This window comes from Cavia porcellus, unplaced genomic scaffold, assembly GCF_034190915.1.
Source record: "Cavia porcellus strain 051 isolate PalLab524CR breed Dunkin Hartley unplaced genomic scaffold, mCavPor4.1 scaffold_13, whole genome shotgun sequence".
NCBI lineage: Eukaryota > Metazoa > Chordata > Mammalia > Rodentia > Caviidae > Cavia > Cavia porcellus.
In genome coordinates, this window is record NW_026947496.1 from 64,029,957 (window position 1) to 64,037,825 (window position 7,869).

Below are 7,869 nucleotides of genomic sequence, written 5' to 3' on the forward strand. Positions count from 1 at the left end.
AGGATATAGGGAATTGAACTCATAACCACACATTTGCCAAGCAGGAGCTGTGCCACTGAGCTATATTTCCAGCTCTGAGTTTACCTGATTTTTGTGATATTATTAAAATTGGTATTATTCCCATTAATACTACTACTTCATATTGTAGATGAGAAAACTTAGGTATCATAAGACTGAAGAAGTAGGTAGTAGCCAAATAACAAAGGCATTTTTAAACATCGTGATGACTTTGGCTATCAATTTAAGGAGGAAATTATTGAGCAGATGTGTTTTAAATAGCAAGTTATATGAACATTATATGTATGTATGTATGTATGTATGTATCTATCTATCTATCTATCTATATATATATATATATGATTTTAAAACAAAAAATCAAAGAGGTAGGCATGATGACACCATCTCCATTGTAGAAATAAGCAAACTGTGGCCCAAAGAAGTTAGATAACTTGACTTGCAGTAAGCGGTCATATTGATATTTGAACTCAAGCCCATGTTTTCTATCCAAAGACCACAAGGAACTTGCCTCTGGTTCAATAAATTGGGTTTAGTGGTCATTGCAGCAAGAGAAAATTTCCAAGGCAAAGCCTGTGACATCTCCCTAAAATGATGTTAGGACTTATGGGCTTGGGCTTGTTCTACCAGATTGAAGAGGTGTCAAGGCTTGGTAGTCTTATTTTGTGTATACGCTGTGCTATTGGGACAATTTTATGATTGGGATTCATTATAGATCTTGTATTTATATATAAGTGAGGAATCAGGTGAGGCTAGGATAGCAGTTCATAAATCAAATGAACAATGAAAAGCAACCATCATCATGGTCCAGGCTAGGGAGAATGACATTTTTGTGGTTTGACAGTGCTCATCTTTTGTCTATGTTCAAACATAATTAGGGAGTTGTGTGATTTTGTCTTTATCCATCACCTCAGAGTAGACTCATCTGATGTTGAAATTCTGTGAGATTATTTATGTTCCACAGGAGAACACCAGACCTTGTTAGTGTTCAGTTGCAAGTGCCAGGGGCTGCTTTGCTCTCTTTCAAAATTTACAGCCTCTCACTAAATGTGATTGCTCTGAGCTGTGTAGAGACTGACCTGAGAGGGAGCAAGAGGAGATGCAAAGAGAATAGTTAACAGGTCTTTACACGAGACCAAAAGGAGAAAGATTTTGTTTTCTCTGTGATGTGAGTGAGGGGTAGATGAATTTGAGAGCTACTTTCAAGATGGACTAAAATTTTTGGGAATTATTTGTTCTCTAAGAACCACATCAGAGAAGGATTGAAGTTTAGGGACAAACCATCTGAGATAACATAAAATATTCATCAGAAAATTGTTGTCATAGGATATTGAGGAAGGGAAAAATTTTAACAAATAGAAACTCAGCTTTATTGTTTTGACACACATTCTTGGCCACTGAAAATCCTTGACTTCAAGAGAGTCTGAGATAAAAAAAAAAAAACAAAAAAAAACAACAACAACAACAAAAAAAACACAAAACACTCCATAACCGTAAGGAGCCACAGATTATGTAGATCATTTTTCATAAGACCTTGAAAAACGTGGTTTTTTTTGCAAAAAAACAAACACAAAACAAAACAAATAACCATTTTCTTCAAACCCAGCTACAAACCTCTTTCTCATTATTGACAAAATCCTGTCACAGTCCAAGGATGTCTTTTTGTTTGAGAATTTACCATCTATATATGACTGGGAGAAACAAGAAAAGTTTTTAATTGTGAATGTAATGGGCCATATAATCTATGACTAATGCAGTTCTGTATTGTGTAGAAGGGAAGTCATTGTAGAAGATTGTGCCTGTGTAACCAGAAAGCCCATTTATCTCTTTGGGCTTTTCCAGATTCCAAACATCCCACTATCAGTGAGTGATTTTAGTTTTTTCAGTTTTTTTTTTTGACAGTCTTATATACATTGCCCATTATTCCAAGTATGCAGTGAGGTATTTTTTCCATAAAGAGATATGAAGTAGTCTCACCAAACTAGACTCAGGCTTCATATTTATGAAAACTAAACTATGAGAGATTTCTGAAATCTTATTTTGTCATGTTTAATTTTTTCAGAAATATGGACAGCCTAGATTGAAAGCCAGTGTCACCACCTTGTAAGCGATTCTCATTTTAAAATCTATTAAAGATTTTAGAATATGAACCATAGGGATTTGGAGCTTATAAACTAAGATATAAGACAAAGAAATAAAGTAAACAGAGCCCAAAATATTATTTTATTTTGCTAACATCAGTTAGTGAAGAACATGCCCAATTTCTGAATGAAAGTAGAATTATAAGTCAGTCACAGAATTAGGGAACCTTACCTGCCCAAGTGGGGCACCACAACTTCTTTTGTCTAGGAGAGAATTAAATTAAGGATGCAGAGATGCTCAGAACACTGTGATCAAACATAGAGAAATGCCAGGTAGAGGGCACTGCCCAATATTGATTAAAATAGACATAAGTTGTGTGTTACAGACTTCACATGTTTTTATGTCACATCTAACTTGAAACACAGTATTGTAAATCAACCTGAATTTAAGTCTTAAAAATCTACCGGGAGTGCTATAGTTATAACTCAGTGTGTTGTAGGTGTTAAATAGTTTCTATGACAAGTAGGGACTTGTAGTCACATAGCAGTGACAGCTTTGTCTGTGTATGCCATTTCAACCTGTGGTTTTTTGGTCAGGAAATAGTGATCTTTTTGGGGTAAGAGATAATTAATCTATGTAGATATAATCATTCAGAAATCAATTGAAACTATATCTTCAGATGAGCTTCTTTGGGTATCACTTTTGTTTCGTTCCCTACCTCTCATATCTCTACTGTGTGCCTTCATAACTAGCTTATTTCTCTTTTGCAGCATTTGTTAGATGCATTAATTATGTAATGAATTATTTCACCCCTAAACTCTAAATTCTTTGAGGGCTGTATCAATATTTGATATTTATTCTGTTTGATGTTTCTTCAACACCTCCAGCACAATTTGTACTTTTAGGTGTTCAACAAAAATATTTGTTTAGTCTTATCTTTAACAGAGCAGTATTTAGCATACTATTTTAGAACAGATTCTCTGAAAACTGCTTCTAAGATGATGAGTTACAAACAGAAAATTTATTTCAGAATGCCCTATAGTGATGCTTCTGTCAGAAATTGAGAAGACAAAATTGGGTAGAAGTAGCTGGTCTGAAATGCAGTTGCAATTGAGGCCCATCAAACTTATTTTAAGGGAAATTCAAGCCTTAGGAAGCCCATTCAGAGTTACTACCAAATGCAATAAGTGGTGGGTCTTTTGAAACCCAGGAAAACCAGGATTTAAGGGGAGACACTATCCTGTGTGAGCAGTTTTCTGCAGTCAGAAGAAGTTTGCAGTTAGGATTGTAGTTATGCACTGAGAGAAACCAATTTTCAGAGGATGGAGGATGGGGACATGAACATGGGGAAGGCTTTTGGGTGACAGCCTCAGTACCTGTTACATGTAATTAACCTTCTCCAGATGATTAGCCTGCTATGAAGTTAATCAGCTGCATAGACTGAAACCAAGATTTTCAGATTCTCACAGTCTTCCCACTTGTAGTGACTCAAAGATATAATTTACCCATTAAATATATTTATTTATGTTGATTAACTAAGGTGTCCTTAAATCATCATGAAAACAGGGTATTTAAGATACCAAATTTGAAGCCTAGCTTTGCTCACCACCAAATCACCAATCTACACAAGAAAAGCTGACAGAATTCCTTGCCACAGGTAGCATCTGTTAGGTCTGAGAAGGGGAATAGGGGGAAGGAGAAGGGAAGGAGTGGTCGGCGGTGGTGGCTGAAAAGATAAGAAGTATAAAATATAAGTAACCTTTATTTTGGGAATGCGGGGAGAGACCCCCCTGACCCCCAGGGTGCAGCATCTCCACCCCGGGGCTGGCAATCTCTCTCTGGAACACTTTCTCTGCAACACGTGGAGTGAGGCACATAAGTAGCCTCGGCCTGGGGTGGAACCTAGGGGGTACTAGGGATGCACAAGCAGCCCATTGGTCTTAGTTTGGTGCCAGAGGTAGGTTACTAAGCACAGGGGTATAGGGTTACAGGTAAATCTCTAGGGGTGGGGGAGGCAAGAGCTCCCTAATTCTGGCTGAGGCTTTTCCTGGCTTAAGTGTCAGGTCTGGGCCAGCAACCCTTTCATATCCCATCTTATGATTATTAGGAAAAGGGGCGAAGATTTCTCTCTGTAACTACTTCCTGCTGGCTGAGGGCACTGTATTGGGATCTAGGGGAGTTGACGGGATGATGGTTGATGTCTAGGTAGAAGCTGGTGCCAGGAATTTTAGCCAGGACAACTTCACTGGTGAATGCACGTATGTTAGACTGAAAAAACAGAGACAAGATGTATGAGGAGACATGGCACTGTCATACTTACAGACCCAAGTGAGGTAGAGGGAAAGGTGTCTTTGATTTAGAGCTGTTATTCTATCAGGATGATGTTGAGGTGGCAAGACAGAATTCTGAAAAGTTAAACGTCATATTAGGAGGAGTGAAGTTATGAGAGGTGCTTACTCCCCCATATGAAAGCATAAAAGTTAAAAGGTAAGTAGGTAAGGCTTCTCTCTGATATATATGATGTTGGAGTCTGTCGGCAATCCTGTTAGAGAGTCCTGCTATAGAAATGATCATTAATAGAATGTAAGAAATTAAGAACCAAAGTGGATAACAAAACATGACAACCTGTGAGTCGTAAGGCAGAGATGAGTACCAAAAGGATGGTTAGATCTAGGGCCTGAGTGATGTGAAACCGGAATGGCAGTTTAAAAAGGAATAAAAGCATTTTAAGATTTAGGACTGAGACCTGTATAAAAATGGGCCCTGTTTGTAACTGGCATAGGTTGATCTTTAATACTCCATGAGACATTGAGGATTTATTAGCCTAAAAACTCAGTAAGAATCTGTATATGTGGCCTTTTATGTCCACGAATATAGAGAATGTCTTACCTTGAGAGTTTTAATGTGATCTGGATTCTGAGACACATATCTACCAAGGCGGTTGGCCCCCGTGACCTGTGAGAGTTACAAGTTAGGATGGCCAGGCCACTCTCTGGTGGCCAGGATAGCCCAACAGCCCTGGAATAAGGTCTTTTGGCAGTGACCTGTGAGGGCTACAAGGTAGGATGGCCAGCCACTCTCTGGTGGCCAGGATAGCCTAAACAGCCCTGGAGTAAGGTCTCAAAGAATGTCAGGATGGGGGATTTTGTCTGATGTCTTCTGATGAATTTGAGTGTGGCCCATGGTGGGGGGGGCATGTAGCTTCACCTTGTGTAGATTTGTCTGTCTCAGAACTGTAAGTGTTATTTAAAATATGAACAACCATATCAAGGTCTCTGTGGAGCTTGAAGGTCAAGTTTTGCCTTATTGTTTGAGATCTGGACAATAGTAAAAGTTATCTGTAGAATTAAATAAGTATGTAAAAGCTTAATATTGGCATTTAAGATTATAAGGCAGGCAGGCTGGTAAAATTATCAGGTGGCCAGCAATATTGAGTAAATGGTAGAAAAATTGTAAGAAAAAAATAGCCTCTCTTGTGTGGAACTGAATTGTAAAAAAAGTTTGAGTGGTGCAGCGAGACTTTGGAAATGCGCAGTGTTTAAGGCAGCTTGAGGCACTGAGATAGATAGCACATGTAGGAAGAGAGCAGAGTTGTGCTTGGGGCGGGATGAGCACCACCACACAGCAGGCAGTGGTGGGCTGACATGGAACATTCAGAGTGGGCAGGGAGAACGCCGGGACACAGTAGGCAGGGCGGACCGAGGTCTCACCCAGACGCTTACTATAACACGCTAAGACGGCACAGGGAGCTGCGACCACGTAAGGTGATGGGTCTTGGAGGCCTGTAGCGGTGATCAGAGGTGGCGCCTGGCGCTATGGAAGTATGGCAGCTGTGGCACGTGCCTGGCGCATGCCCGGCGCCATGGTGCAGCAGTAGCAGCTTGTGTGCCCGGTGCCGCGGAGGGGCGGGCTTGCAAGGAACACGCAGAGTGGGCAGGGCGAACGCTGGGACATAGTAGGCGGAGGTGGGCCGAGGTCCCACCTAGACGCTTACTATGATGCGCTAAAATGGCTCAGGGAGCTGCGACCGCGTAAGGGGGTGGGGCTTGGAGGCCCATAGTGGTGGCCAGAAGTGACGCCTGGCATCACGGATGGATGGCAGCTGCAACTTGCGTGTGCAACCCTGGAGGGGTGGGGCGGTGGCAGCGGCGGCAGGAGACGCACAGCCTGAGGCCAAGTGGGCTCTGCTCCGAAGGCTCATGGGCATGGGAACCCGGTGGCACAGGGCAGGGCGAGGGAGTTGCTGTGGGGATGGCGGCTGCCCAGGGCGCCTGGTCCAGGGCTGCATCAGTGGTAGCAGTGGTGGGAGACGCACAGCCTGAAGCCAATGGGCTCTGCTCCCAAAGGTACAAGGCGGCGGTGGCAGGAGCAGCCTCCAAGCGGGAACCTATAGGAGCCAGCAACGTGGGGGCGGGGCGGCGGCGGCGGGAGACGCAACCCGCAGGAGCTGGTGCATCTGTGAGGGAACCCGCGGTGCGGACAGTCTCTCGGGCATCCACCAGCAGCGGAAATGACCGGCTCGAATGAGGCAGTGCAGCACGGAACGGGCTGGGCGAGAAGCTGAAGGTGTGGGGCCCACAGAATTGGAACGCGATGTGAGAGCGAAAAGAAAAAAACGCTGTTTAAAATCTAGAGCAGTTTTATGTGAATCTCTTATTGTCTGGTCTCATTTTAATCTCGGCGGCGGTGGCGGATGGGTTGGCGCGCACGGGAAACAAAAGGGAGCTACTAACACGGTGGGAGGGGGGAGGGAGAGGAGCCGGGCGCGGAAGGCCGGGCTCCCCTGGTACGGACGCGACACCCGCTGCAGCCGGGGCGATCCACGGGAAGGGCCCGATCCTGTCCAGAGTCACTGCCGCCGGCCCCCCAGGTGTCCGGGCACCCCCCGGGGGCCCGCTGGCCCCGCTGACCCTGCTGGAGACCACCCTGCAACTGCTGGATGGCCGGTGGCCCCCCCACCTGCCGCCAATGCCACGCCGCCTGAGCAGGAACTAGAGGCGCGCGATAAGGGAAGAGAGAGGGGAGGGAGCGCATGCTGGGAAACAAAGAGCCTGGTTCAGTGGCTGTTTTCTCTTTAAGTGCAGGGACAGGGAGGGATCCTGGAGGAGACAAAGGGACAGGGAAGCTGGTGGGAAAGGTAAAAAGCCTTAAAGTGAAGGTTTTTTTAGTGTGGGCTCACATCAGCTTGCCTAGAGAGCCTCAAAAGCTCTGGAAAAAATGTGAGGGCCTATGTATGGGCTGTCTAAAAGACACGAAAGGATCATGAACCCACGCAAAGGGGAGAAAATCCACGTGAGCTGTTGGGAGCCGCGGCCGAGCCCGGTCGCCTTACTTGGCGGACGTGAGGCCTGTAGGAAAGAGCAAAGCCTGAGCTAGATTACCCCTCCCATTGAGTGTGCTAAGATGGCGCTTGTCTCCTGCTTCCTGCTTGGTAAACAACCCGCCCTGTAAGATAGTCTGCCTAGCAACAACTGATGTTAGCCAATCAGCCCGCATCGCGCGCTTTGAACTGATTGGCCACTGTAACCCTATAAAAGTGAGTGCCTCTCCCGCCACGAGAGAAGAAGCAAGGAAGGAGCCACGGACAGCGGACCGGTAGAGGATTCGGGACAGACTGTAGAGAAAGAAGCATGGAAGGAGCTGCAGAGAGCGGACCGGTAGAGGCTTTGGGACAGACTGTAGAGAAAGAAGCACGAAAGGAGCCGCGGGGAGCGGACCGGTAGAGGCTTCGGCCGGGAAGAATCCCGGGGCAGACTGTGCGGAGAAGGAAAA